This window comes from Osmia bicornis, chromosome 8 (assembly GCF_907164935.1).
Source record: "Osmia bicornis bicornis chromosome 8, iOsmBic2.1, whole genome shotgun sequence".
NCBI lineage: Eukaryota > Metazoa > Arthropoda > Insecta > Hymenoptera > Megachilidae > Osmia > Osmia bicornis.
In genome coordinates this window covers 5,120,404-5,148,081 of record NC_060223.1, presented here as the reverse complement: position 1 = coordinate 5,148,081, position 27,678 = coordinate 5,120,404, and the positions used below count along the sequence as shown (strand labels likewise).

The 27,678-nt window shown below is 36.2% G+C and overlaps 1 protein-coding gene across 1 annotated transcript in view; it reads left to right on the top strand.

Moving 5' to 3' along the window:
* Positions 1–27,678, top strand: part of LOC114877101 (tyrosine-protein kinase transmembrane receptor Ror) — a 226,489-nt gene that overhangs the window by 21,721 nt on the left and 177,090 nt on the right. The window lies entirely within an intron of this gene.

Below are 27,678 nucleotides of genomic sequence, written 5' to 3'. Positions count from 1 at the left end.
GATGATTAAATTGTCGTTTACATTTTCTCGTTCCCATGAGACGTGACTGTCGTAGATCCAAGTTCAGACAAACTGCTTTCATTTGTAGATCAATAATGCAACCTGCACAATTTCTAATTAATCTTTCCCTTTGATATTGGATAAAAAATTCATTCATTTGTCAACGATTCTAAATATATTATACTTAATTTAGCAACCTTAATTTGTATCAATATTGAAAAAAGAAGTCTTTATTTTGCAAAAGGTAGAAATTAAATATCAAAATATTGGTGATAAAAGATACATCTTTGATATTTGTTTTCACTGCAGTATTTTATCATGGAACAAAGGGCAGAGAAAGGGAAAACCGATCATGGATCCTCGTTAAAATATTATTTGTCGCGTTGGTTCTCGTTACGAAATACGTTGAATCAAGCTTGTTAGCGGGGTTCGGGGAATAATTTCGTTTCGTGTAATTGCGGAATATTAAACGAGTAGACGCGCGGCTACTAAGGGGATGAAAAATGGGAAATTTCACGGGGAGGAAACGGTGTTTCTCCGTGTAAAAATGCAATTATCCCGGTCTCTACGAGCGAACGAAAGAAAGAAAGGCGTACCGAGGAAAGAAGGTTCGATGGCCGGCTTCGAAACGAGAGGGACTCTGTTCGACGTGGAAACGCTATGGCAAATCCAGACGACCGCGATTAAATACACGAATTGCCGCGAATAATACGATTCGAGGGACAAAAGAAGCCCGAAGTAATTAAGCGGCTCCGGCGAAAAAAGTGGTAAACGTCTTCGCTCGAGTCAAACTTTTCGCGTTCATTGAAATCATGCTGTAAGAAATTCCCGTTTGTTGGATTAGGATTCGGAACTTTCGACTTTGGAAAACAATTTTTTCCGTTGATTTTGATTTTTCTTATGGGGGAAATGCCCCGAATGTTCGCATATTAATGTAACTTTGCCATCTTATAAAACTCGTTAAGCTGAATACCCCAGTTTATTTAAAAAATATTAACATCGCTTAATTGACAATAAAACTTTTTTATTTTATTATAAGTGTAATGTAATTAATAAATTAATTAAAAAAAATTTGGGGAACTCGAGATTTGAACTGGGAACCTTTGGATTTGCAGTGCATTAGTGTGTTATAATTTAGAATGTAACAAGTAATTAATTTTAACTGTTAATATCTATTGAACAATTAGTCGTCCGCCACCAAAGCCTGACGAGTTCTATATAATATCAAAGTTTCATTAATAAATGAACACTTGGGGAATACACCTCATTATTGAAAAGAAAAATAACACTTGAAGTGTGTTAACCCCCATACTGCACCATCCGTTTTTTCAATATACCTAACTCAAAATCATATCTAACATTTTTTTATTAATAACTTCAAAAATAAAACGATGGAGGAATGGCATAAAGTACGAAATAACGAATAAAATCACAACGAACAAGGAGGATAAAATTAATAATAACGTCGTTAACGGACGATGTAACGAGAAATCGGGATGGACAAGCGCATTTACATGTCGGACGTCTATTAACGGACCACATTGTTATTATAATTGTCCGTGCTTTACCGTGCCTGTGAACGACGATAATGAGCACTTTAAAGGGAACTTCAGATTGATGTGGCAAATTGAATTCTCTATGGGATACATTTGATTCCGGCCAGGCGAACCGGCTTGACCGACAGGATTTATGCACAAAGGAAGCCCAGGTAATTACCTGAGCGATGCCGGTGCCTTGAATATCAATTCGGATGAAAATTGGACGTCAGATCTGGTCGAATCTGCGGCCTTAGTTCCCTTGAATTTCTTCCATCGCTAAAGTAGCTTCATGGAAATCGAAATGACCCCGGAGCTCGACGCTTTCTTCTGTTCCATTCCAATTACGGTTAATGGCTCGGTTAATTTCTATCCCTTTTGCGGAACATCTTTCCACTATTTTATCTTCGCATATCCCGTGATATTCAACTTGGCAAATATCCTTTGACTCGAATTTTCCTATTAACGATTATAGCAACGTATACAGTTATCCCTGTAATGATTGATCCTTTTCCTTAAAAAGTAGAAAACATAATGCAAAGTGTTTTTTATATAATAAATTATTATTCTGTTGAAACAGTAATTTTTAATTAGGGCTCTCTCCCTGGTCCGCCATCGGAGCGCTGAAAAACGCATTATATTATATTTCTCATATTCCTATTTAAATTGCAAATTGTATTCTTTAACTCTAATTTTGTCATTAATTACTATTTTGTGTCATTAAGAAAATTTACTCTATTTCAATTTGGGAACTTTCTATCATTGGAAAAACTTGGCGCACCAAAGTTTACGAATTAATGAAGGTATACCAGTTGGAAGATTGAAATAAAAGAAAAAGATAGCCGTGAAAGGTGAAAGGTATTCCTAAAAGCGCACTCAAGCTATCAGTAAGAAAAATTTACGTCACTTTTAACCCGACCACCGTGACCGGCAAATGGCGAACGAAGCCATCGTGCAATTTCCCCGTATCTCTGCCTATAAAAGAGGGCCATAACCAGTCGTAGCCGGTCGAATCACCCTGTACATCCGTTATCTGTCGATTCGAGTGGAAAAGCACGCCGGTATGCGAGCTGAATCTTTAATGTTTGTAGGCCTGGAAAGGATTGTTACGTCGAGGTATTCCACGTAAGCACAATCGGAAAAGGGAACGGGCAGGGTACCGGGAGAATGTGGTTACGAGTCATCTTAAGAAAATTACCGTCGGTGGACATTTTGCCAGAATGGAAAATCGATGTGTTACGGCGACGCTCGAATAGCGTTGCTGGCTGAAAGCCGAGAACGAAGATAGAGAGAGAGAGATTCTTGGTCCTCCATGAAAATTCCAGTCGCACAGACATTACCAGCCTTCTCTCTATACATTCCTGCCCTCCTAATTTTCACATTATTAGAAGATTTATCGGCCACTCGGTCAGCCGTGATACCGGCTGCGTCTGAATATCAGAGCTTCATTAACAGACGGAAAGGAGAATTGTAGTGGAACGCCTCGTTACTGGGTGTTTAAAAAGTTTTGTAAAATTGCCAATTATTTTGGCAATGGGAAGGGGACTTAAATTTGTTGGCCTTCGTGCAATTTCTGGTAATCTTGTACCATTTTTTTAAAATTTCAAGAGGGTGAAGTGAAATCATTTCTTAAAAATTGCCCTGTTTTTGGCTTATTATTTGAGGCGAGGTTGAAAAAGATTGCGAAAATTGAGAGAATTGTTAGGTCGATTTGACGCGATCGCAGGAAGATGCAAATGAAACGTGGCCCCCAGCATTAGCCGGGCAAAAGTTTGCACAAATTTCACGTAGTTACTACGGCAACCACAAAACCGAATTAAAGCCATTGTGAACGTCTACCTTCAACATTACATCACCGAAAGTTTGCGCAAATTTCACCTCGTTACCACGGTAACCGCGAAATTGAATTAACACCCCTTTGAACGTCCTACCCTTAACGTTACTCTACATTGAGTTTTATAAAATTTCTATGATAATTATTAGAGAACTAAAATAAGGGAGAAAATATTTCATTTTTGAAGTAAAAAATTCAATCATTATTAATATTCCTCATTGAAATAATTGCAATATTAATTAAGGGAAGAAATATTAATATTCACCTTTATTTTGAATTATTAGATAATTATTAGTGTCAGTTAGGTGTCAGAGTCTCGATATAGTGGGTCTTGAATGACCCACCATTCTTCACCGAAGGGTTAATGCGGTTGTAAGCGATAGGGTGTTCTGTTCGCCACGAAAAAGCGATATTCGAGAATGTTATTACAATCTGCTATCACCTTACGTTTTCCTTGGCTTGTCAAAACACTTGAGGATCAGCGGTGTTCGGAGTCGCACGATTAAGTGTTGACAGTGTCATCGATCTGGCTCTTCGCAAATTCAAGCTCCGTTCCTCGTCTCCAGTTTCACGAGGAACGCTCGTCGCTCTCAATTTCAAGCCGTGCTCGCTTGTTCCAACCATGCCTGTATAAAGATGTCAAATCGTGTGTACTTCCTTCTACACTTCGTGCATGTGTAATTTATAGAGGGGTCGTTCTTTGGAAATTGAGTACAAAGAAAAAGTCGTTTCAAAGATTTGAATATATCGCTCTGAAATATCAGTTCAACAGTTTGAGATTTATATACGAAAACTTTTCACATTTGTTTATGAACCTCGGATATTACTTTGAGAAAATATTTTTTGAAATATTAGTTATTAGTTAGAATGTTTGGTCGAACTTTATTTTGGGGGACATAAAATTGTTGATCTTTATTTTGACGAGTAGAATCCAAAAATAATAACTTTAAGCTCAGAGATTCAAGCATTCAAAAGTTCTGCGTTTTAAGTATATTTTAAGAGGTTACTTTGACGCCATTTTGATTTCTACCCATAATTCCGCCAATGAGCGGGCTCACGTGGGAGGCCATTTTGACGGGAAGTCAAATGTCTTTATCTACACTTGTCTCGATCATCGAACTTACTTAATTCAAGGGAAAGAAAATGTACTTAGAAATACTCTGAAAATATTCAAATTAGAAAATATATAACCTAACCAACCTCATCCATCAACATTTATAATTGCTCTATAATTAAAATCAACTATTTGAAATGACTGGGCTCACGTGATCTATTTAGAAGCAGCGACTCCGCTGATTGGTCTAATTACAAATAGAAGTCAAAATGGCGTCAAAATAACCTCAAAATACATTAAAAATGCTTAACTTTACATGGGCATAACTTTTGAACCAGTGGATTCCTGAGCTTAAACCTGGTATTTTTGGATTTTACTCGTCAAATACTATCAGAATATATAATGAATAGACAATAATTTTGTGTTCCCCAAAATAAAGTTCAGTCTCTTTTTGTTTCAAATAACACACTGTAAATTTCTAATGACTGAATTTACACTGTTATGCTAATTGTAAGATTATAAGGTAGCTAAAAGGGTTCCAAGGCTGTTAGATATTGCAATAACGATTCTCAGAACATTCAGAGTGTGGAATGGAGGTATAGTGCTTTCTTGGAGTGGAAGCATCCACGATATCGTGAAGACGAACAGATTATTAGCAGGATACACGCGAATTGACCGATGTCCCGAGTCGAGTAACACGATGTCTCGTTACCGTATTACATGTCGCAACAAGATAAGCAGAAAATCGAGTATCGTTATAAATCATGACCGGTGTACTCTTCGTTGGCCAAGATAAAACGTTCTCTACGCGCCGGACCGAGCGGCGCGACGCTGTAAATCGGCCGGCGCATTCTTAGCTTTTATTCCGTCGCGTGCTTCCTCTAATTAGATTCTGTTTCGTCGTATTTTTATTCGTGCCCTGAACGCATTTCGTTTCACTCTCTAGATAAACCGTTCACTAGTGCATCGAGTTCCGGGGATATAAGGTTGCAGGAACGTGTTCTTGCGTTTGAAGAACTAGGAAATTTATGAACAGTGATTGCATTCTTTTTTTTGTATTTGCAAATTAAGATTTTGAGAATTTCTAATTTTTTCAAGGAAGGTTTCCTTTTGTATTTGCAAATTAAAATGTTGAGGATCTTTAATTATTCTGTAACCCCATTTTTATAAGGAAGGCTTTTCTTTTGTATTTGAAAATTAAGATTTTCAGAATTCCTTATTTTCTTGTACCGCTATTTTCCCAAGGGAGGCTTTTTTTAAATTTGAAAATTAAAATTTTGAGGATTTCTTATTCTTTCAAGAAAGGCTTTTCTTTTGTATTTGAAAATTAAAATGTTGAAGATTTCTAATTTTCCTGTATCACCATTTTCCCAAAGAAGGCACTTTTTTATATTCCAAAATTAAGATTTTGGGAATTTCTAATTTTCCTGCAACGCTATTTTTCCAAGAAAAGCTATTTTGTATGTGAAAATTAAGATTTGAAGAATTTCTAATTTTCCCAAGGAAGACTTTTCTTTTGCATTTGCAAATTAATATTTTAAGGATTTCTAATTTTTCTGTAACGTCATTTTCCAAGGAAGGCTTTTTTTGAATTTGATAATTAAGATTATGGGAATTCCTAATTTTCCTGTAACACTATTTTCCCTAGTAAGTCATTTTCTTAAATTTGAATAACAAGATTTTAAGAAGTCCTAATTTCCCTGTAACACCATTTTCCCTAGGAAGACTTTTCTTTTGTATTTACAAATTAAGATTTTGGGAATTCCTAATTTTCCTGTAACACTATTTTCCCTAGTAAATCATTTTCCTAAATTTGAAAATTAAAATTTTAAGAAGTCCTAATTTCCCTGTAACACCATTTTCCCTACTAAGTCATTTTCTTAAATTTGAAAATCAAGATTTTAAGAAGACCTAATTTTCCTGCATTGCTATTTTCCCATGGAAGACTTTTCTTTCGTATTTTCCTAAGGAAGATCATTTTCCCAAGGAAAGTCTACATTTCTCGATACCGTACATATGGAAATATGATTTTCATTGCGAAGGGAGATTTCAGAGTTAATAATCTACCTTTCGAAATGGAATATAGTTCCTCCCTTTCGACATACCCGGAGGATTGATCAATGCGGCAGGGTATGTAACCACATTGTCTCGTTACGCGGTATCTATAGGTACGATACATATAAGAGGGCAAACGGCATGTTGCAGAATGCCCGTTAGAACAACATTGTAATCCCTGCTCCGCGAGCTTGTCTTTTCCTTTGGCCAGGCATCGGGTTAGCGCTAACAAGATTGCTCGAAGGGATCGGGGCATAATCTCTTCTTCCCTGCGCGTTCGCGTCTGCTTCGCTTCCTCGTCTCTTTTCAAGATTACATCTTGTGCGTCGAGAGCGGAGAAGAGAATTCACCTCTAAGGACTCGTCTGTGTCTCGCGGAACGCTTTCCAGCCCGCGAGCACGTTACTGAAATCGTTTTCTACCCGACGAAAGGTAATCGACTTTTAAGCACCGCCGCCTCCGCTGTAATTGCGGAAGAAGAACCGTGCCGAGGGGTTGAGGGAAACCGGGTGAATTGTAAAAAAGACGAGCCCAAAGGGTGGCGGGGGAGAAGTTCTTTCGTAGCAACACCGTGGCTTCCGCAGGGACGACTTTTAATTTGCAATTGATAGGAGGAAATTAAACGCGTTTGTTTTGCTCCGATGAACAACGAAGCTGGTTTCCCGATTGAACGCCTTCCGAACGACTGGAAAATTATGAAATTGAAATTCCTTCGATGCGTATCGCTTTCGAATACAACTGTTTTCATTTCTTTTCAAAGAAAATTAGCGAAACTTTAAATTAACTTGAAATTTATAAATGAATTTTTTCCAAAGAAATATCTATTTCATAAACGTTCGATTGCCGATCGCGAACCGGTGCCGATTTAATTAACGGGCCTGTGTGTCCTCAATTAGCATTTGTAATTGAAGAACAACGCCTAAGGCTTGGAACAGAGAGGTGACTGACGGAGTGCATAGCTTGGCTTCCTCGTTGCGAGGTCAGCTTAATCAACATCCGGTCGAGCTTCTGGTTAATTACGAGTCGCACCTTCGACATCGTGACGAGCATCTGTTCGTGCTTTCTTCGCATTGTACCGAGCGAACTCAAAGGACCCTTTTGACACTGTTGTGTCGCGGTTACAGCGATCACGCCAGCCAGATAGCGCACGTACGAGAACCTGGCATCGGCAGTGAATATTCATTTGTACCTATCAGATCCGTAGCATGCTCTGCTGAAAGAGAAACATAGCATCGCTGATGCGGGAATTGTTGATGGCTCGAAGCGCCACGGATCTTTTTAATGTATCTGGAACACTTTTCAGAAGAAATGAGAATTTTTACGAGGACAGGGGTACGTGGGTTTCTTTCACTGTTTATTTAGAATTTTATGATGGAATCATCGCTATCATTTATTTAGAAAATTGATTCATGTTACAAGAATTTACTGCGAAGCATATTGGACCCCAGAGGCAGATTGTATTAAGTCAGACTTTTGTACAATGTTTTGTAATTTTGAAACTATCTGAAATAAGTAGGTAATTTTTTAAACGTAGATAAAGAATGTTTTATTGTTTAAAAGTGAAATTGAGTACTGGATATTATCTATCTTTGTGATAGAATTTAGGATTTTGAAAGAGAATTTTATTGATAATTTTGTAGTCCATGTATTCGTTGGTTAACAATTTCTCGATTCCAAAGTGTATTAAATCACACTTTTCAAATTTTAAAGGAGAGCAACTGAAAGGTGCAAAAGCCTTGTAATTTCGAAACCATTAGAGACATGTTCGTAATTTAATTAATGCAGATAAAGAATATATCATTTTATTGTTTAAAAGTGAAATTGAGTACTAGACATTGTTACTTTCTGAAATAAAAAATAAAAACTGTCTGACTGATGGCGGACCATGGAGAGAGTCCCAAGACGGCGAATCATAGAAAGGGCATTAATTTTGTATTTTACACCATTTCCTTTTGTCTAAAAACTATACATTACCTTCAGATTAATGTTCTTCTATATATTTTGTAAATTTAAGGGTCGCAATTGACCCAGGCTTTTTTTCACAGCCCGAATTCTCTTTGTTCCACCTAGAATTTAGAATGGAAGCACATAAAATGTCATTTTTTCAAAAAAATTGATTCAGTACACTCTATCCCTGGGTTCCAGATATTGTACCATAATTTCTATAGAGCCTTTGTGCACCTTGTGCCATAAAGTAATGGAAAGCATTGTTTCAATTTCGCAAATATTTCAAACGATCTCGAAACAATAGGTAAAATCATTTCCACGTTTGGTTTCACCTTTTCTGCCCTCGCTTTTCACTCGGTCCTGTTTTTCGAACCGGCGAACACGGTTTGGTTAACAACAAGGATCTCCTTGGAAAGGAGTTCCTTAAAGGTGGAATTACACGCCGGGTATACGTGTACGGTGCCAACGTGTACCCACGTGCAGAATAGATGTAGACGGTCGCGTATTCGCACGCGCAATTTGCAGTAACTCCGCAAAGCCGGCCATATATATGCGTGGAAACCGCATTTACATACGTGTACCCGGTGTTCACGCGGCCAATTGCGCACGTGTACACTTACATAATAACCATGTACGGAAATCTCCTTCTGTTATTACGGGCCGAACGTGTGCCTGTGTTTCCAGGCGATTTTCACTTGGTGCGGAACGTTGACCTCCTTTTCTTCGTTTTGCTCAATTTTCAAATTTTTAATCTGTAGGCGGAAGGGGCAAAGGGAAAGTCTCCCCGAGCACCCTTAACTCGGGTCGGCGACCGCTAGGTGGCGGCGGGATTGGTCTGTTCTCGCTGGCGGTCCCCCTCCATGCGATTATATGAATATAAGTTCCGAAATCCGGGGTTATGGGCATTTGGGGCAGGGATCGTCTGTCGTCAGCCGCATTGACGAGTCTGGCAGACGATCCCGAGGCGAAACGCCCTTTTTTGTTCCTTCAAATGACGATAAATTAGATTTGATATCGTCTGGCTCTGACGGCGGACCATGGAGAGAGCTCCAAGAGGGAGACCTACGGAGATAGCCCCAATTTTCTTTAATCTAAAAATTATACATCAACTTTAGGTTTTGTAAGTTTGGGTCAGGATTGACATCTTTGAAATTTTTTTTACTTCTATGTCTGGAATAATTTTATTCCTAATTTTTATTGCAAAGTTATTCTAAAAGATCTGAAATCTAAAATAGCAAAAGGTTCTTAAACCTCTTTCCTAAACCATCAAGTGAAACCTTTATTCGAATGAGGTTGACCACGTGAGATTGATCGATCCTGCACATCGATACACCTGAAACACGATCGTGTCACTCGAAAATAGGTTCTTGGCTGGAAGATCTACGATGAGAACCGGTCTCGAGCGATACCACCGTGTGCTGTTTCTCACGTGGCTTCGAATGTTGTACGTTTCACCACTGTTGAGGCTGGTCCACCGCAAAACCACACGTGCTTCTCGTTTTGTATCTTCCTTTCTCGAGATTCCTCTGCAGAGCTAGATCCTACTCAACCTTATTATCATCGAATCACCTAACTTGCTAGACAGTACCATCTTGAGAATCTTGAAGCTCTCATAATCAGAATCACGGTAGAATTTATGGGGACCACGATGAGTCTTATTCCTTAGGAGGAAAATGAATTTGAAACAAATTTTACAAATCTTAACCTTTTGTACCTTAAGGGTTGAAAATGAAATGATTAATTTATAAGAAATGTTCCCCAACTCAGAATCTTTAGAACCTTGAAGCTTTCATAATTAGAATTGCAATAGAATTTTTAGGGACCAGGGTGAGTCTTATTCCTTAGGAGGAAAATTAATTTTAAACAAATTTTAACTTTTTGTACCTTAAGGATTGAAAATGAAATGATTAATTTATAAGAAATGTTCCCCAACTCAGAATCTTTAGAACCTTGAAGCTTTCATAATTAGAATTGCAATAGAATTTTTAGAGACCAGGGTGAGTCTTATTCCTTAGGAGGAAAATTAATTTTAAACAAATTTCACAAATTTTAACCTTTTGTACCTTAAGGGTTGAAAATGAAATGATTTCCAACTCAGAATCATCAGAATCTTGAAGCTTTCATAATTAGAATTACAATAGAATTTTTAGGGACCAGGATGAGTCTTATTCCTTAGGAGGAAAATGAATTTGAAACAAATTTTACAAATTTTAACCTTTTGTACCTTAAGGGTTGAAAATGAAATGATTTCCAACTCAGAATCATCAGAATCTTGAAGCTTTCATAATTAGAATTACAGGACATGAAGAAATCATGGGCGAAAGGGTTAATCAGGAGGACACCCTCTACATATTCATAAAAATTCATAATTTTTCGAAATTCCGGGTTCAAGATCATTCCTTGTTAATCACCAGGGTGACTCCAGGGTGTCATCAGGGATCTCAGACACTAGGGTGAAATCAATAACCCCGGTTTGGATTACAATGTATGTATCGGGTTATTCCAAGGGATTATCCTGATGCTCCTCTCTGGTTCGGGCGACTATATTCCAACGATCGGATCTCGAAAGCGGCGGATATTCGAATCGACTTCCACTCGACGATTATTCTTGGGAATCGAGACCGAGGGTCGAGGAACGCGAATCAAAAGCTATATGAAAATCCAAACGGTCGGCAAAGGAAATCACGATGAAAGGTTGTTCACGGTTAACCAGCGTTTAAGCGAGTGTGCTCGGTGCACGAGGTAAACACAGTAAGCGGCAAAAACGTTTTCACCGCGAACCAGGGGGGAGAATTTCAAAAGGAAAGGTAAACGAAAGAGGTTCCACAGAGAGGCTGGTGGCTCGATAACGGCCTGTACAGGGCTGGTAATTACCGGTTCTCCGGTAACAAGTTACTCCTGAACGATACTGTAATTTCCTGGAAAAAGAACCTCCACGGGTTAAACATTTGTCTTCAATTTTGCGATCGTATTGGAACAATAGTTAAATCGAAATTTATTAAATCTTAATTAAAAATAATTCAATTAGGAAGAGGCAATTTATTCATTTTTATTTAAACTTTTACCAAACGATGAATGTCTTATTTTTCTTGTTGGAGACCAAGGAATTCCCTTAATTAGTGATAAATTAAATAAAGGAGAATCTGTAGAATATTTCATAAGGCATCCTTGGATCTTTGATAATAAGTTACTCCCGAACGATACTGTAATTTCCTGGAAAAAGAACCTCCACGGGTCAAACATTTGTCTTCAATTTTGCTATCGTATTGGAACAATAGTTAAATCGAAATTTATTAAATCATAATTAAAAATAATTTAATTAGGAAGAGGCAATTTATTCATTTTTATTTAAACTTTTATCAAACGATGAATGTCTTATTTTTCTTATTCCAATATTTTTGGTGGAGACCAAGGAATTCCCTTAATTCGTGATAAATTAAATAAAGATGAATCTGTAGGATATTTCATAAGGCATCTTTGGATCGTTGGGCGCGAAGAAAACGTGCTCGTTCGTTCTTTCTTCGCTCCCTTCGTCGCTAATGTCTGGGCGGGACGTTTTTCTCGAAATTCTCCTCTCGCATCCCGAACACGTTCTATTGCCAATTTCGATCCTGAACGCCTGGCGAATGCCAACTGTACGCCTTATCCGTCTACTCGGACCGCGTTATCAGCGTAAATCCGTTTACAAGCTTACAGAAGCGTACAGACGCGTGTGGACGCCGAAAATGGCGCTATCTTCTCGTCCTGTTCATTCGATCTTCGTTTATCAGGAAATAGTATTAGGGTATTCTTCAAAGAGAACGTAGTAATTTTAATTTTTATCATAAATAGAATTCGATAAAATAATCATCGATCCAAGCGAAACTTGTTCTTTTTCCGTTCGGGTTGAAATATTTGAATGCTAGGTTCGGTTGGAATATACGTAGTTAAGTCGAACGTTAAATGAATCCCTCGCGATTAATTGCGAGCTCAGTCAGGTGCCATTTGTTACTGCACCCAAGCCAGAAAATAATACCGGCCGTGTAACACCTGGTCGCTGACTGTAACTTTGAATTGCTGCCTTTTCCGCCACTACAATTACCGACGATTCAATGGCGAAAGAATAATTAAAAATAGAAGTTATCATTCTTACACAAAAGAGTTTCATGTATTGGAACAGTGTAGAATTTAGGAAAATAACATTAGGGCTCTCTCCCTGGTCCGCCATCTTGGGGCTCTCTCCATGGTCCGCCGCGCAATTTTGGGAATCTCTCCGTGGTTCGTCGCGGAATTTTGGAGATCTCTTCAGGGTCCGTCGCGGAATTTTGGGAATTTCTCCAGGGTCCGTCGTGCAATTTTGGGAATCTCTTCAGGGTCCGTCGCGTCGTTTCGGGAATCTCTCCATGGTCCGCCGTCCTAGAGTTGAAAAACGCATTATATTCTATTCCTAATTTTTCTAGGAAAACTGTACATGTTACGGTTGTAGAATTCGTTTTTTCAAAAATGATGAGTTTGTTAATTAATATCGAGATTATCGTTTCCCCCACTTGTATCGTGTTTTAAACACCTCCTCTTTCTATTTATCGTTTTAATAAAATGTGACCCTGTCGCGAAGAGTACCCTCTAACTATGTCAAATTAGCTTTTTCTGCGTTAAAAAGCCCGTCTCGACAAGCTGTCACGGCGAGGGTCAAATATGAGCCGTCGTTCGCGTCGAGGGAATGAAAGTATTTTTACCACCGTGCACGAGGGTGAAAACGGTCTGCCAGGGACAGGATTAATTACACCCAACAATTTTAATCCCGAGATATACAGATCGCGAATTACCGTTGGATCGCCGCGAGTAATAACTTCTCCCTGTCAATTTCTTCTCATGTACACCGAGTAAATAATTTATCATTTTTGTTTTTCCTTTCAAGATAGATATCTCGTTAAAAATATCCTCCGCAATATACGAACACCGATAAAACGGATGGTATAATAAATATTGCTTTACAAAGTTTCGTTCGAAGTAAAAGAACAACTATGATATACTTCTTTATGATTTATTAAAAGCAATATTGCGATTCGGTTGAAATTTTCCACTGTTTGTTGCAAAGAAATTTATTTGAATCGAGGATAAAATAAACTTATAAATAAATCAGTGAACGAAAACTAAAGTCAAAGTATAGTTGGAATAATTTATTTTATATTCATTTTCAATTAAATAATTAACGAAATTCTTTGCCTGAAATTTTCATATTTTTCTCCCCATTTTGATATGAAAAAATTTCACCCAGATATTTTAAATCTGTTGTTTCGAGAATCTCGAGTTGTTTTTATGCAAACGAGCGATTGGCCCAGATACCAGAGGGATCCTCTTCCAGATTCTTGACACCATAAAGACAATGTTAGAAGACTCGACCCGGGGTCGGAATAATTGGATATTATTTTTACACGTGGCTGGTCTTTCGTGATTTCGGCGCGCCGGCGATAAATATCTTTTCGCTTTTCGGTTCGACAACGAATAGTCGTCTGGGGAGAGCTGGCAAGGGTTGCGTGGGCGGATGAATTTTGGTCAGAGAACTGGTAAGCAACCCCATGAATCGTACGTGCTTCGTCGGGACCTTGGCTTCTTTGTTGTCAACGTATATCAACGTATGTGTGCGTGTGTGTAGATACTGGTTGACTCACAATATGTGGATATTATTCCGAACACTGGGAAATGGGAAAATGTAGTCGTTTGAGGGTACAGAATTCACTCTGTAAAGTGGTTTGGCTGAAAATGCACTCTGCTATTTCTTGGATTGTTCATGGTAGGAGGAATTTATTTATTTACAAAAGGTACTTAATTTAAGGGTAGAAGATATTGCAATGATGTAATCTTTCAGAATAAATAAATTATTATAAGACACAAATTTTTTCTGAAAGAGTTAAATTATCCTAATTTTTGAACAGCGGAGTTTGGGTCAATCAAGACCCAAATTTAGAAAATATATATGTTAGGCATTGTATAGAATGGCTAAGCAATATCGACCTAAATCCTAATATAAATAATATTAATTTTATCTTAAATTAAAATTTTCAATTAAAGACTTTTTAGGATTTTTTCTTATTCTACTAATTTTTAGAATAACTATTTTAACAAAAATTTTTACAATGCCTAGAAAAATTTTATATATCATTAAAATAATTCGGATATTTCATACTTTACAATGCCTCCTTTTCATGCATTACCGGTGATATTAACCTAACGTTAAATATATGATTTTTAAACAAAAGAAAATAATATGAAATACAAAATTAAATTAAAATTGTGCTCCTTTGTGGTCCGCCGTTTTGGAGGTCTCTTCCTGGTCCGCCGTCCGCCGGGAATCAATTTGTAATTATTTAACAAAGAATAATATACGTCTTCCTGATGACCTAAAAATGATCCAAATGATACATATACATTCAAGAATAATTTTATTGAAAATATATAAAACCTAGATATTTTTATACTTATTTATAAAGTATCGTCTACAATTTCAAACGAAATGAAAATGTCAGGACATGAAAGAACCTATACAAAATGAACTCTACTACTCCCTTCCTCTGACACCGCAAAATCTTTCCTGGAAAACACTTTAGTTGTTCCCCGGAGTGTCATCTGACCCTTCTCCTCCGACTGTTCGCGATCCACACTGTCAGCCATTTTCACCGCAAATTGTTGCACCACCGTTCGCAACTTTGTTATTAACCTGGTGATAAAGGGGTTTGGATAAATCTTGATAATGTTTCGTGGATCCCTTGGAATACTTCCATGGAATATCGTCACCGTGATTCATGGGTGACGAGAGTTTCATTGCTCTCTGGTGGATCTAGCTCCGGTTTTAAAGCTTTCGCGACGAGAGAATCTTGTTAAGCTTTTCGCTAAAATAATATTGTCAGGTCTTTTATGATTCGTTAACGGTTGAATTTATTTCTCAACAGCAAGGTCGGTCCATTGAGAACCGTCTTTGCTCGTCTAACGACCGGTGATAAACATAGGAAATTCTGAAAACAGGAACTCTGATAAGTCTCGATAGCGCGTATAGAATTTTCTCTCTCGATGTTTTGACGGAAGAACGTCGTGATTCATGGATGACGATGATTTTATTCCGTTCTAATCGCTCGGCTTTTGTTTCAGAACGCCTACTCTAATTAATTTACAGAACAACGTTGTTAGCAAAAATGTTGATATTAATTAGATATTAATTCGCTAATTGAGCTTCGTGTTTAAATCAAGTTATTTTATTATGTCATCGTAAAGCTGATTGATTCGGCACGCGATATCGCGTGATCGGACCTTTGGCATTTCTTACGAGACGTATTAAAATTCTAATTATTAATTAAAGGTATTAAAGCTGTAATTATTCTAATTAAACGAAAAGCGGTATAACGTATCAATTATTTTGATACAAATCCATACAAATTCAATTGGATCTGTTCCAATTTTTTATATAGTTTTTAGTTATTAAAGCATTTTATTCTTTTTATTTCCTATAAAAATGCTTACATAAAAATAAAAGTAAATCGACAAAGTGCCATAATTAAAAAATTCAAATTTCCAATGTCAAGCTTTTAATTACCAAATTAAATTAATACATAACTATTAAATTATTATTTATTTAAAATTAATTCTTAAATCTAATTTAACCGCTATTGCTGACACTTAAATATAATAAAATTATTTTCCACTTAAAATTCCCATTTAATTAAAAGTACTTTATATTAATTAATTCAATATATTATCATTTAAATAATGTATAATAAATAAAATTTTCAACCAATTACCAAATTTAAGGTACCAATAACGATACTATTGAAAATAATATTTTTCTATCGTTTTATTTTAATTATCAGAGTGCGTGTAATTTGCGACCCGGTCACCGGTGACCCCCTGGCATTCGGCGTGTTAATATCTTGATGTTTGCCGATTGTAATCAGTCGGCTGTGCGTTGACAAACGTGTCCCGGTTGCACGAAAGGCAGCGGGGACGTTTAGGTGGCTCAATCCAAGGATCCAAGAGGTCGTGGCAGCCACTCGTGCACGTTCGCGCGGGATTACACGATTATCCGCATCTGCGGATGAGGTTCAAGAACCACTCGACCGGAATTTTAGCCGTTCCACAGTTGAATACATCGTAATTGGTTCGCGGCGAGACATGCGCCAGCTTTTCAAGCATTGCGTTCGAGCTGTCAGCTTGCTGGACGAGCCATAAGATATCCTGAAACGCGCCAGAATAGATTAACTAAGGCGGATGTCTAATTGAAATCAGACTTAAGGTTGCTTGCTCGAAGCTGGGAAAAATATATTCGACAAATATAAGTCTGAAAATGAATTTATAAAAAGTATTTTCAATGAAACATTGAAATTGTTCATACTTCAGTGGTCTTTCTCCATGGTCCGCGCTCCTAAATTTGTGAAATCTCTATTTTTATTTTATTTTTCATGACATAAAAGTATAACAAAATAATACTTGTTTTATATCAATTTAAAGCTTAAACTTTGCTGAAAATAAAGGTGCAAAGTTTTAATAAAATTTTTATTTTCAGTTTGAATAATAGTTGATAAAAGTATGGTTTAGAATTTTTATATCTTTTTCTCTGTTCGTTGGTTAATATGAATTTTTTCTTTGGTTTATTGGATTATCGAAAGCTTGCTGGGAATCATGGGGCTTTGTTTTCGAAGGAAGTTTTCGATATTCGGTAGGGTCCTCGTTGGCATGTAAACCGAGTTGAACGAAACAATGTTGCCAGGCTGGAACAGTTGTTTCCGAGTTCATAGAAGCTTTAACGCTCGAGAGGATGCTGGTAGATTAATTTATATGCTAAATTTATTCATTATGTTCTAAGTGTTTCGGCGAATTCGTCGGAGTAAATGATTTACGCTGAAATACTCGGCGGGGAAGTTTGGGAATAAGCAAATTTTGTTTGAGACTGAGAGTAGTAAAACATTTGAGAAAATTAGGTAATTTAATATTTATATTGGATTCTTTTAGACAGAATTTCTGATTTATTTATCAAGCTTCTAAAATAATAATATTTAACAAATTCAAGTTAATTAACTGTATTTTCTCTAACTATTTCATTAAATTACCAACAGCCTTTGTTATGAAATGCCCAGACTGAAATTCATCAAGGAATAATACAGGAATTTTACTTTGATCCATTGTTTGCTTTAATTAACAGCCAACCATTTTCTCTTTAAAAAATTAATAATAGCTTATCATAGTCATTTTTAGAAGACTTTAAGCTTTAAATTGATGGATACAATTTTATAATATTTTTATGTCATGAAATATTTTCAAAATCATTCGTCTAGATTTAACTTAAAATTAAATTAGAATTCCTTTGATTTGAAAATAAATCTTTTTTCTGAAAAATAAACCTCATCATTCGTCTAGATTTGAATTTAGAATTGAATTAGAATTCCTTTGATTTGAAAATAAATCTTTTTTCTGAAAAATAAAACTCATCATTCGTCTACATTTAATTTAGAATTGAATTAGAATTCCTTTGATTTGAAAATAAATCTTTTTTCTGAAAAACAAAATTCATCATTCGTCTAGATTTGAATTTAGAATTAAATTAGAATTCCTTTGATTTGAAAATAAATTTTTTTTCTGAGAAATAAAATTCATTATTCGTCTAGCTTAATTCATTCAACAATCTTTGCTAAACAATAATTTCCTAGAATATAAAAACGAAGATGTTAATGTGAATTTCGGAAGGATTGACAATTATATTTGTGAGGTGACGTGTGTCCAGGTTCGAGGTGACTCTAATGTGCTCGAGGCTTTAAGCCCGATTTGAATGGCGACCTATCATAAACGTTAATTTGATACTGAGCCACGGTTTAGCCCTATCAGTACCGAACAGACGACAATAACCTTGCTTTGTGATGTTTCCCATTGTATCAGGCTATCCCGGGAGAAGACGAGATACGTACAACCGACTGCGAACCATTTTGTCGAAGAATTTCGTCATTATTGTTTTCGCTTTAATTAGACGGCTCGTTAATTCGGCCAGTGAGTTAATCAACGTTTTGACAATAGAGATAACTAGTTCTCGAATTTCGAGGTGGAGGGAGAAGCTATGATGGAGAAGGGCATACTGTACAATTATTAAACAACAAATTAATTTTTTAATTGTTTCCTAATTTAGTAAATTAGAAATTAGTAACGAATTCGTTTCATTTGAAAATAAATCTTTTTTCTGTCCACCTCGAGACGGCGGACCATGGAGAAAGCCCTAATTTTATTTTCTAAATTTTTCTAAATTTTCTATATGAAATTCTTTCGTTTTATAACGATACTTTTAATTTTAGAATTATTATACTGTATATTCAGCAAATTATCCAGGTACGTGTATCACTAATTGGGAATCGTTGCTCTGTTTAATTATGAATCTTCAATCAATTACACTATCCAAAATGAAATAAAAAAATAATTTCATATCGAAAGAAAAGTATTTCCCATATCCATCATCCCTGGTTCGTATCGAAAATATAAAGTGCCTATATCTATTTCAACCATGAACATATTTTCATGGATCCACATATGTATACACGCATCGAAGAATCGAGCGGAAACGTGTTCGCGATGGTGAAACGAGTCAGCGGCGCAGCGTTCGTTGAAGATAAACCGAAACGCTTTCGTGGAAGCCAGATAAGTCCCTCCACGGTTTGATACGTGACATCGTCTTGCACGATTGATTCTTTTTTTCGCTCGTAGAGGGGCTCGCGTGGGTGGCACCCTGACGAAAATGGATTTAATATTTCCATTCGCGACGCGGATCGATATAAATGCAAATTAGGTCTCGCGGGGTGGCGCGATTCTTCGCCGGGCGAAGTAGTAGCCGGGTAGAAAAGAGAAGAAGAAACGTGGCCGATGAGCCGGGACCGATTTTCAATCGGCTCCGCGTTACGTCGACAACGGGATTATGGTAGAACCTGGAATTCGTCTCGACGAACGGATTAATGGATTTTCAGGGAAACGGTTGCACTGGAAAATCGGGCTTGGAAGAAAAGTGGCTGAGCTTCTTCGATGAATATTTCGAAGGCACATTCGTCGATTATCCTGGGAAAATGATAAAATTGAAATCATTTTAATCGAATAAAAATTCCACTTTAGAGATAAAATTAAATTTATTAACCATTTATATCATAATTTATAATTTCAATTATACACCCTATTATTATTTTAGCAGAGTATTTTTGAAACATTTGCAAAAATTAAACATAAGGGACATTGATGAACTTTGAAAATTAATTAATTAATTAACGTTTCTTCATTTTATCATTTTTGTAAATTCTTCTACCATTAAATAGCAAGATTGATCTTTCCTTTGGAATTTTCCAAAATTCTTTCATAAAAGTCCTTGGTGAAAGTAGAAAGATACCAAGAAGGATAAAGAAGCTGATTGAAAGTTTAAAGGTGAAGGAACATAACGAAGTCTGACCTTGTCGTTGGAAAAAGTTGGTTCGTCGAATTTAGCAGAAGGTCGTAAAGTCGAAGTTTTCCTCGAAAACGTCAGAGAAATTCGAAGATGTAGGACTTGTTACAGGCAGCTGCTACTACCTTTATCCTCGCAGGACATCCCAGTATATCGTGTACCTTATTCCTCTGTATCCTAGCTCCCCGCGGAGTTGCATCGACGTTTCCAACATGCTTTTTCTTTCCTTTACCCCTTCCTATAGTTGATCCTTCCCCGTCAACCACACGCTGCTTACTGACACCTAATTTTCCCTGGTATTTCGACACCATGTTCCAAAAAAGGGATTTTAAATACACCAGAAATTAGCATGAAAAGGGTTCTATTGTAATTTGGATATTAGACAGCTTTGTAGGATTAATTTTATAATTTGAAGTAGAGAAGCAAAGGTGTAGGGAATAATAGGTAATTAAATTAGAAATTAATTAGTTGAGGCTTTAATTATTATTTTTCAAGAAATTTAATCATTTTTAATAATTCACAAGCCTTAAATTCTATTCAAGAAATTTAATAATTTTGAATAATTCACAAATTCTTAATTCTATTGATGAAATTTAATAATATTGAATAATTCACAAATTCTTAATTCTATTGATGAAATTAAATAATTTTGAATAATTTACAAGTTCTAAATTTTAAAGATAAATGAATTGTAGTTTTTCTTTCTAAATTGTTGTTTGTGAACTATGGCTACAAGTAAAGCAGCAAGAAGGTTTTCCCAAAGTTTGATGCCCTTAACTTCATAGTCCAAGTCTGCTTCAAGGCTGACATTGTCTTAAGTCGCCCCAAGAGCAAGAAGAAGCTTCAAGCTCCCTAATTCCTAATTAGAATTTCGAGTGTTTCTGGCCTGAGAATGGCACAGTAAAACTGCATACAAATCCTCGGTTTCCCAGACATCCGTGTCGCGTTCTAAACCCTTATCTCTCCCTAACAGACATCTTTCCGTGTCTCATTTACCTCATCATCCCTGTTACACCGTTACTTCTTAACACACCCTCTGTTTATTCCTCTTTTTTTTTTAATAATTCTAAGATAAAAATACAAATTCTAATATTAATAATTTTATGTAATACGTCAGCAAAATATACATTTTATTTTAAATATACAAAATTGCTGATGATTTATTTTTATCTTAGAATTATTTGATATGAATAGTTAATTTGATATTTAGTAATTAATTTTATCTTCCATTATTTCCAATTTGTCACATTCGTTCATCCTTCCCTGTGAATAAGGGGTGAAATATTTATCAAGTACATTATTTACCAAGTTTCACCAATCGATTTGTAATTATTACAAAACCACGACACAGCAGAAGGTTTAAATATTATATAAATTACAACACCTCTTGATTGATTTTACCTTTAATTATTATCAACATTCATAAACAGTCTGACATAAAAGCATAAAAAATACCACTTATGAGGCATCAATTTAAAAGTCAGATTCTAATGAAAATAACTTAATAAAAATTTAATTAAAAATCTAAACTAAATTATAATTATTTAGCCACTTTCATTTATAGCAAGCTATTATTGTAACTCTTCAGATTCAAATTACCATTAATTTTGATTATTACAGACTTTATTCTTTAGAATTTTTTCATCAATTCATCAATTGGATTTCTAATTTACTTTGTATTTTGATATTCCAAGTTAAAATCTATGTGTATTTTATCATTTTTGATTGATTTATTTATTTTTCCAAACATCCCTTACTATCCAGGGCAAGATATTCATTTATCATTAAGAAAGAGCATACTTATCACATTCTAGACTATTCGAATTTCAATATCCATAACTCTCTGCTTCCAGTCTCGCCCAAAAGGTCGATAGGAATTTTTTAAAAGGCTTATTAGCGTAGCAGCTTGATTTTCGCTCTCCTGAAACGCGAACACGTGTCACCGAAACTCGTATATTTTTGTGGTGCCAGTCAAGAACCACGATGGAATCGCGGGAAGGGAGAGAAGAGTTCATAGTGGAAACGAATGAGGATATAAATCAGCGTTAACGATCGTTCTGCAAACAACTCGGGAGGCCAACCGGTCCCCTCCAAATTAAATAAGTCCACACCGATCGTTATCGCGTGCGCCCATATAAACATAGACGACGAGCCAGCGTCGATCTACGACGGGACGCATTATTCTTAGGTTCCCGGAGTCTGGACTGGTTTTGCAGATTCCTTCTGATTTGCATATAACACCAATAAACCGGAGATTTATGCATTTGATAGAATAACCTTAGACGATTTCGATCGGCCTCGCTCTGCCACCAGCTGCCTCCTGGGGTTGCTTTTAGACAACCCCTGGACACCTTTCTAGTTGATATATATCTTGTCTGCTATTAATAAGAAAAATTAGGAAAAAGGAAGAGTTAGTTATTTTTTATTTTCTTTTATTTTATTACACGGGCAAATTTATTATACCCTTTGGTACAAAGCAGGGGTCATCAAACTTTTTGAGAAACGGGTTGGATTGAAATTTTTAAAAACATGGGGGGCAGACGAAAAATATTCTTATTGAAATTCTATTAGAATATTAATTTACATTGCATGTGTAAACAAATATAGTTTATATTGGAATTTACAACAGATAAAATCACAACAGAACAATAGAGGAATCTTTGTGTATTCACAACTAAATCATGAAATTTTATAAAATTAATATTTCTTATATAAAATATTTATAAATAAAAGTCAGGAGCCGGATGAAAATCTTTGGAGGGCCGTAGAAAGCTGTTGAAAAATAAGTTTGGGACTTACTGAGTCTTAACCCTTTAACTGCGGGTGTGGTTTATAAACCACATACTAAAATTGTTTTGCTAATATCAAATAGTGGCTATATAAAAATAAAATAAATACAATAAAAAAAAAATCTTTTAAAATAGAATATCATTTCGGTAATATAATTTAAAATTAGAATGTAATCGGCTCTGCTAAAAGTACCCGCGGTTAAAGGGTTAAGGATATATTTTTGTAATAGTCGAACGTGTTTCGGAGACGCAGAGAAAACGTAGCTCGGAGAATTGCACGTGGGCCGGGTCCATTAACGTGATCGCTGGAAAGGAATTCCCATTTCCGGCGTACTTTTAAGCGTTTCGACACTCTTTTAGCAACAGCCGCTTCGACCGAACAGAATTAGACACCGGAGAACGTCTTCGGCGACCGGCTCTGAAGCATTTATGTCTCGCGAGACACTGCTAAGTGTACACACGTTTGTACGTGAGTGCATTAGGCACTCGGATGAATTCATTAGGTAGCAGTCGACGTTTTGCCAGAGAAATAGCGAGAATAAATAAATATTGCCAAAGTAATTTTGGAAATAATTTGGATGAAATGAAAATTTTTGAAAGGAGAAAGGATAACTTTTTCGGGCGATTGGAAAGGGATTTTCGAGGATAAAATTGGTATCGATGGTCGTGGAAATTCAACGAGTAACTTGAGCGATTAACTTCTCGGACGACGGGAGGCGACGCGTTTCGATCCGATCAGAAGTAAACTCGACACTTTCAACGCACCAGGAAACTTTGAAACTTTTTTATTTCGCTTTCGATCAGCTTGCTTTCTACTCGAACCACCCTTCGGGTTCAGCCCGGCGTATCGCAGGAAATTTGAAACTGAGTGCCAAGCGTTCTCGATAAAAGTCGAAAGCTCGACGAAACGTCCTCTCGCGATCGAATTGCGACGCTTGTCGCTCTGGTGTCTGGGGAAATTGCGTTTGACGGTAAAACTACGGGCTTTTGATACCATTCTGATAGGAACGTCGTCTCTTCCATTACGTGAATTAATTAGAACGCTGATTTTCCACGATTTTGTTGTTGGAAGGTGAATTATTAGATGTTGAGTATATAATAAATTATAATTCTATTGGAAGAATAATTTTTAAAGGGAAAATGTAGGATTTAGAAAATGCAAATATTCTAAAAATTTTGGGAATCTCTCCAAGGTCCGCCACGTCGTTTTGGGAATCTCTCCATGGTCCGTCGCGTAATTTTGAGAATCTCTCCATGGTCTGTCGTGTAATTTGGGAGTCTCTCCATGGTCCGCCGCGCCGTTTTGGGAATTTCACCAAGGTCCGCCACGTCGTTTTGGGAATCTCTTCATGATCCGTCGTGCAATTTTGGGAATTTCTCCATGGTCCGTCGCGCAATTTTGAGAATCTCTCCATGGTCCGTCGTGCAATTTTGGGAGTCTCTCCATGGTCCGCCGCGTCGTTCTGGGAATTTCTCCCAGGTCCGCCACGTCGTTTTGGGAATCTCTCCATGGTCCGTCGTGCAATTTTGGGAATCTCTCCATGGTCCGCCGTCCGAGGGTTGAAAAACACCCTATATTATATTATATTTCTTACCTAATTAAAAAAAGGATCAATCATTATAATTTCTAAACAATAATCTATATGAATTTGTAATAATTTTATATAATTGCAAGCTCGATAACAATTGCAAAAATGCAACACTTGCACCCAGGGTCGAATTAAGATCTTTCCTTTTAGCACTAAAAAAAAAAAATTGAAATTGCAGATCGAGGTGCATTGATTGATATATCCAATTTGATTGAGAATTTTTTCAAAAGGTCATCGAATGTGTAACCGATCGTCGAAAAAGATTAATCGTTAGGTATCAGTGTAGCTCGTCAACGATGCATCGTTTGTTCAGAGTTCGTTCATCGATGACGTAGCTCGTTTCGCATGTAGACACAGTTGGCAAATATTTGCGCGACGAAAAAACGATTGCAAAAATGTAAAGGTTCGACAGAAAGCAACCTCGATGCGTACAATGCTCATAACAAAATATTGGACGGTTCGTGTAATTGAACCATTCGCGCGACGTGATATTCCTGCAATGTCGAAAAATTGGCAAGTTTTTAATCACGAAAAATATGTTTAATTAAAGTGAAAAGCTTTTTCATTTAACCGTGTGATTGGTACGTTGAATTAGAAAGATTTTATCAGTTTATTAATTCTTTGTGTAATTTACAAAAATGAAGATATATTTCCCATATTAAATTCGAAACCTTTTTTATTACGATATTAAATACAGAATATGAATTGTAAAGCAATTTTAAACCACAGAAATTTTTAATCTAATAATACATAAAATATTTTTAATTTTAAACGAAGAAAATGTTTGCCAGTAATTAGAAGATCTCTTGGTGAAAGGATAAAGAACAAATTTGAACAACCTTTCCGTCGAGATGAATTGGTAGGAGAAGGGAAAAAAAGTATATTTCTAAAGTTACATAACGAAACTTTCCTACCGAGATAAAACATTCTCGCGGTGCTTCTGGGTCTTTCTGGCTTTAATAAAAAAGCTGTAGACGAAAGGTGGCTGCAAGTTTTCAGTTGGAAAGAAATTTCAAACACTTCGCGTGCCAGGGGCTCGCGGAAGCTCGCAAGAATCCCTTGTTTTCGCGCTATTCCATATTACACTTGCACACCGGTTTCATTACTCTTTCCTTGCCCGTGTCTCGTCCCTCCAATTTCGACGGGGAATTTGGGCGAAACTTGAAGCTTTATTACCTTCTACCGTAATTTCGTGCTCGTAATATCACCCGCCGGACACTCGAGTCAGCTGTGGAAAATGAACGTTTTCGTTTCTTGATTTTAACAAAGATTACGTAGAATCAATGAAACACCATTCATACTTTCATTTCTGTCCCATCCTAATGCAGGTCTTATTATTTACTCTTGATGCCTTTAAATATAAATAATAAGTAAATTATTAATGAAAAAGAATTTTACTAGGACTAATTAATTTACTCCGAGTAAATTTACCTAATTACCTGATTACCCAATTAATTTAGGTAAATGAAAAATTTTGGCAAAGCATAAGACCTTTTTTAAGTAAGTAAATTTTCAATAAAAAGGAAAACACATAAATACATAATAATTATACTAGGACTAATTAATTTACTCTGAGTAAATTTACCTAATTACCTGATTAATTTAGGTAAATGAAAAATTTTGGCAAAGCAGACGACTTTTTTAAAAATATCATTTATTAAATTTTGCAATATTCCATTATGAAATAATTTTATTCTAAATAATTCTTAATATGAATATTTTCAAAATTAGGAAATTAGGAATTTAGAAATTATCATTTTCTTTATCATGACTGGATTTTGTTCCTAAATATTTTTAATATTAATTTAAATTAATAAAAATACAAGTGATAAATGCTAATTGATAAATAACACTTAAGAATGCTATTACAGATACTAAACAGTCACTTCTCTGTTTTCAGGTAACTACACATCTTTGCTTAAACCGTGACGCAGTATTGTTCGAGCAGAGCAGATTCATAAAGGCTTTACGAGGTGCGTAATTAAAGCTGATTATCTAAACGGCCATTGTAACAGTAGATACTGTACGCGTCTTCGGTCTATAAATACTTACGATAGGCTTTTAATTGGAATTCATGGGGTCGACTGCATACTATTCCCATCCGATAATCTTTGCTGTATCGCTTGATATCGGAGCTAAGAGTAGTTAGGTCTGTTTGCAAGTGAACGATAAACGTATCTCAGCCGTGTTGCTGCTCAATTACTGTAAATCACGTGCAGAATTGTAATTAACGTACAGGCTCGCCTTGTTTGCTTCGTTGCTTCTTCCTTTTCAACACTTGACGAACTTTTTCAAAAATTCCATTTATTTTATTTTTTTTTTTAATTGAAATCAATTGCAAACTCTTGTATCTATAGATTAGATCTTCCTAGAAAAAATAAGGAGGATAAAAGAAGGCTTTTCGTAATAATTTCCCAAGAAACCTTTTCAATACTTGACGAACCTTTTTCAAAAATTCCATTTATTTATTTTTTTTTTTATTGAAAGCAATTGCAAACTCTTGTATCTATAGATCAGATTTTCCTAGAGAAAATAGGGAGGGTAAAAGAAGATTGCTCGATCTTTCAGTTCACTCAGATCCATTTATTTTATTTTTTTATTATTGGAATCAATTGTAAATTCTTGCTATTTTATTGTATCCATAGATCAAACTTTCCTAGGAAAAATAAGAATGGTAAAAGAAGGCTTTTCAACACTTGACAAACTTCTTCAAAAATTCCATTTATTTTATTTTTTTATTATTGGAATCAATTGTAAATTCTTGCTATTTTATTGTATCCATAGATCAAACTTTCCTAGGAAAAATAAGAATGGTAAAAGAAGGCTTTTCGTAATAATTTCCCAAGAAACCTTTTCAACACTTGACGAACCTTTTTCAAAAATTCCATTTATTTTATTTTTTTATTATTGAAATCAATTGCAAACTCTTGCTATTTTATTGTATCCATAGAACAGACTTTCCTAGAGAAAATAGAGAGGATAAAAGAAGATTATTCGCAATAATTTCTCAAGTTGCTCGATCTTTAAGTTCGCTCAGGACGAAAATCATGCTCGTAAGGAAGAAACCTGGCCCCGACTGACACTTGCAAATGACGTTAGCCGGTATTAACGAAACGGGTCTATCCCGAGACAAAACGTCTGCTCCGGCCGAGTCGTCTCGTAAATTAGTTCCAAGTTAATCGGTGACGGCGTAGGGTCGCGAGATATCCGGCTGTTCTGGAAAGATGGCCGCGCGAAAAGAGATAATTTGCATTTTAATTGCACCAGTCTGCGCCCAGCCGTCCCTCCGCTAACGTTGACACTGCACCCTTGCAACCTGCTACCACCTTATCCTACCGCGTTCCCAAGCTTTGTTCCAACGGCCATTCTGCTTCTATTCCAGCCTCGTTTTAGCTTTGACGCACGCTCGATAGGGAAGGGGTATAATACTGATCGTTTGGAA